The sequence below is a fragment of the Eurytemora carolleeae genome, unplaced genomic scaffold (assembly GCF_000591075.1).
Source record: "Eurytemora carolleeae unplaced genomic scaffold, Eaff_2.0 scaffold470, whole genome shotgun sequence".
Classification (NCBI taxonomy): Eukaryota; Metazoa; Arthropoda; class Copepoda; order Calanoida; family Temoridae; genus Eurytemora; species Eurytemora carolleeae.
This window is the reverse complement of record NW_019402183.1, coordinates 117928-123065: the sequence shown is the minus strand read 5'-3', so window position 1 is coordinate 123065 and position 5138 is coordinate 117928.

Sequence of the window (5138 nt, the reverse complement as noted above, 5' to 3'; positions counted from 1 at the left end):
GTCAAATTGCTTGAAAATTGTATTGATAAATCAGCAATATTGCTTTTATTATGTAAATTTTGTTCAGATTTTAAATAAATGGTGATAATTGTGTCGATAAATCAGCAATATTGCTTTTATTATGTAAATTTTGTTCGTTTTTTTTTAATAAATCTGTGTCTGTCAAGCTCGCCTTTCTTTATTAAAAATGATTTTATCGGGTGTAAAACTGATGATGTATCGAGTATTTAAGGGACCTAACATTTGAAGAGTAAAATGTCTGATTTGCCAAAATTATCTAAATCAATCTATCTAAATTCTGATTTTAGATAATTTAGAAACCGATTCGCACGCAAAACTGCGTTATTATTTTGTAAAGATTGAATTTCTCCTTACCTTCATAAAACATGTTCAGAGAAGACCAAAAATATAAATGAAAATGATTATAGATTATGATAGATGCCACTACGTCTTTAAAATTGTATATTAACGCCGCATTTCTTTATAATAAGCATTGAATAGTAAAGACATTTTGCCGGAGATAAAAGGGTGTGGCTGGGAAGCATTATGGATGAGTAAATTGCGGGATGGAGGCTATATTGGTGCTGCTTGCCTTCCCCCACCACCCCCTCGTCTTAAATACTGTGAACGGTTCTAACTCTTCCATTATATTAAAACTGCTATCGTCAAAAGTTGTTTTATCAAATTATGACAAAAAAATATCCTAAGAGAAAAATATGTTAAAGGAAATGTTGAGAATAACCAATTTTATTATTATTTTAATTGTCAAATAGTGCAGTTTTTCAACAATCTTTCCATTTATCTAACTTCAAAGTAGGACTGGGCATTTTTTTACAGTCGAACGGCATGATTATGAAAATTTACGTAAGATTCCGAAAAGTTAGTCTTACGAACGAGTTTGTCTAAGCGTTAACGAACGGTTTTAAACAAGTCTGCTCTTGCCCAGCTCGCCCAGCCGGCCCTACTCATAGGATTACGGGAAATGTGAAGAAACATATCCGCGAACTTTAAATTCTTGTAATTTTAATTTTTCACTCATGGGCTTATGGTTATCATTATTTATAGACATAATACAAAAAAACACTCAGATATTTGGAGAGGTATAAGATTTACAAACTGACGAGGGTAGAAAGGCCAGCCAGCCACAACAATTTCTCGTCCGAGCCACCTCGGAATCCTCGTCCTTTGATTATTTTGTATTAAAAAATTTCCATTTCTTAAAAATAAAACTATTTTTTAAAATCTGGCCACGTTAGGGAATAGAATATGGATGGACTAAAGTATTGCAATGATTTTATCATGTTTGAATCTTCAAATCCTTAATGGCTAACCTTCGTGATATAAAATAAATAGCAAAATATTCGGCATGCCTCTGCCTTTAATTTTCCCCATGGAACCACCCGGAAAAATTCTATGGTTTTCACGATAGTTAAGAGAGAAAAAATTGAAGTTCTATAAACTTGGACTTATTTGCGGCATTCTACACCAGGAATATCTGAAAATGCACATTAAACTTGAATTCTTTAATTCAATTGAAATTTTTTTTTCCATTTACAAAAATTTGATATTTCATTTATGCCCTAACGTGGCCCGATTCTTTAAAAATAGTGCTATCTGGAAGGATTAGATACTCAAAAAAAATATTGAAAGGACGAAGGATTTCGAGGCGGCTCGGACGAGAAAATGAGGAGAATGTGGCTCGGACGAGAAATCGTTGTGGCTGGCCTTCCTCCCTTTAACTGACAGAAGCTTGATTGTACCCGATGTTGAACGAAACATTCTTTTTTCAATATAAATTGTTTGATAAACTATCGCAAAAACAAACTATTCCTGGTTTTTTCAAAATATGTTGTACCCTGTCTGCATACCTACAAATTACTGGTGATTTTGATATTTTTTATATTAAAAAATGCACGAATCCGAAGGATATTTGAATATCTATTATTTAGTAATGTTGAAAATTAATGACAGCGATCTGATCTGTTCCAAGTTCGTGCAGTCAAATTTTGACAATCTTCAGTCAACTTTTGTTCATACTTAGATTTTATCAGTTTGATTAGAAATATTTTACGAGAAAGAATTGTTGAACTTCTTGTAGGTTTTAGGGGAAATAAAATTATTCAAATTTTAATTTAAGCTCGACGATATTACTACGGACTCGGAATCTGCAATTCTAGTTCTACACTTCGGTTTGATAAAATGTTTAAAGGGCCTCAAAAACGACGTTATCATCCACATTATTTATCAGTTAAAGGGTACCTTTGTGAATCAGGCATGGCAAACTATCAATGGAGGTTCACTTAGTTTACAGTCGTCAGTCCCTTTAAGAAACTCAATGATTTCTTTTTAAAAATACTTTAACCCTGATTTTTTCAAATATTTCTAAACTAACTTGTCTAAAAATATTTATGATATACTTTTTAAGAAAACGGATTCCTTCTGTGCCCCCCACGCCCTCACCCGACCCTTTGATGACCATGACTGAATTTTGACCTTGTATTAAATGTAATCTATAACCTTTATACAATGGCGAGACACCGTTGGAAAAATGACGCCAAGATTTTTGACAATAAAGTAGTTTATGCAGAATCATTCACGTTGTATAATTAATTACAAAATAAATTAAAAACTTCCCCCCCTCCCCCCCACTCAGGCTTCTAGTTTCAACTCGTAATTTTCCCTTAATGGGATCTAAAATTGATATCGTTATTCAATTATGACAAATTAGTGTTTAAGTATTGTTTAAAGGATTGATTAGCTGATTGATGAGTGGCGAGGGGAGTGCGGAATATATATTTCCCTCAAAAGTTTTTAGTAATTAATTTTCCCGCCAAATTATTTAAATTTTTTTTCCCGCCAAGAAATGGGCCCCATGGCAGGAAAAGGTTGCACTAATAACAATTTATATCCACCCCTTGTCACTTTTTCTTCTCATCACCAGTTACCGAAAAATGACAAGTTTTTGTTGTAATTTATATTGTTGATGAATTGTAGTGAGGCCGCTATTTATCATGGCTGGGATATGTCATAATCAATTGTCTGCAATTCACAATCTCCCAATCCCTCTTCAAACGGTCCTCCTTCACCTCAATGTATTTGGGTGCCTGGTTTCCAGTTTTATCTAAGTAAGTCTCACCAAGCTTGTTTTCCATCACTTTTACATATGGATCATAATCCAAAACACATACTCCTCCAGTTTTATCTGAGGGTTTTATGATTATCTCACACTCCCTTTGTTTACACTGCAATGATCTAATGGCAACCCATTGTTCTTTAGATAAATTAGACTGGTGAGGATTAAGCTTAGCTCCGACAGTACATGCATGTACGGCACTTAGATGTTCCTGCAGTTTTGGTGGACAAGGGTGGTTTCTGGGAAAATTAGTTTTAATAGTCTTGTCCTGAAATATACTCTGGGTTTGAATACCATCCTCATTATCTCCGTTACTATCATCTTCTTCTGCTTCCTGATTTTTGCTAAACCAAAACTCTTTCCATCTGCAAGCTCTAGAGTACCTCTGATAGGCTACTTCTACTTCAGTTCTATTCACTGTTCTGCGCATCGGACAGAAATTTAAACCTTTATTCAAAACTTCTTCCTCATGTTTACTTAAACTCACTGAGCTGTAGTTAGAGCAAAGTTTCAATTTCTTTCGGTTCATCTTTCTGTTCTCTCTTTTTCTCTTATTTCTGCTAACAAAGCTCCTAGAACTGTGTTGTGATGAAAAAGTAGATAAACTGCTGGTACCTGATGTATTGATTTCTGGAGGTACTTCTTTGTCAGCAGACTGCAGTAGGTTCACAAGCTTCTGTTTATGGTTATTATTTATCTGCTTGCATTATGACCTTCCAAAGCTTGTAATCCTGTCTATTAAATAGGTCTGCAGTTCTAGATCTCCAGGTTCAACGGCCTCAATCAAATTTTTCTCACTTACAGACAGATCCCTTCTCTGAGAAACCAATCTTAATTTCTCTTCTTGTTTCGCTATATTTAAAAGCTCTCTAGATACTCTTTGTTGTACCGCTTTCCATTTTGTTTTACCTTGGTCCGTATGGTTGTAACTGTTTTTCAATATTTGATTACATGTCCGAGGAACAACATCTAATTGTATACACTGGGTTAGGAACCATATCTTACATCCAGTCATCTTCACAGCTTTCATTTTGTCTTTTGTCTTGAAATATAACTTTCTATTACTCTTTGAATTCCAAAATTGTTCATATCTGTATATTAAAGAACCTGGAGAATGACATATTTTACCCCTAAGATGGTTCAAGGGGGGCAGCTGAGACGCGTTATTAGTCTCCTCTAGCTCCGAGTGTAGGTTGGAAAACTCTCGGACAGTCGGGGACAGAGCAGGGGTAAACTCATCTTTTTCTGGTGACACTGGTACTCCGGTCATCGTTGTTAGCTCTATCCCAAAGCTGCTGGTCTGGTTGGTTAGGGGATCCAGTTTCAGTTTCAGTATTCCACATATTTGATTATTCCCACTTGTAAAAATACTTTACTCTAATTNTTCAGCCCACGTGGATTTAACGGTTCTGTCAATATTCCAGAAAGCTGTGACTTTCGATCACAATTTGACCCATTAAACATAATTTTTAGCCTTTTGTCTTGGATACTTTTTTGTCGGCATATGCAATTTTGAATAAAAAAGTATAGAATAAACAAATCTTTAAGGTAAAAGATTGTTGAATTATAGAGAAAAACATGTTTGATTTCAAACAGAAGAAACCAAATGCTGCTCAAAGCATCCCTTTCGATTAGGGAACAATCATTTTTCATTTTTCAATTCATTTTTCTCATATTATCAAATCAAAATCAAATTAATATCAAATCAAATCAAAATCTAATCAAAATCAAATCAAAATCAAATCAAAATAAAATAAAAATAAAAATCAAATCAAAATCAAATCAAAATCAAATCAAAAATCAAATAAAAAATCAAATCAAAATCAAATCAAAATCAAATCAAAATCAAATTAAATTCAAATCAAAATCAAATTAAAATCAAATTAAAATCCAATCAAAATTAAATCAAAATCAAAATCAAACTATTATTCTTAAAGGGAATTACATTGTTCATCTAAAAGATAATGAAAAAGCAATAATTTTCCTAAGAATATTTCTTTTTCTT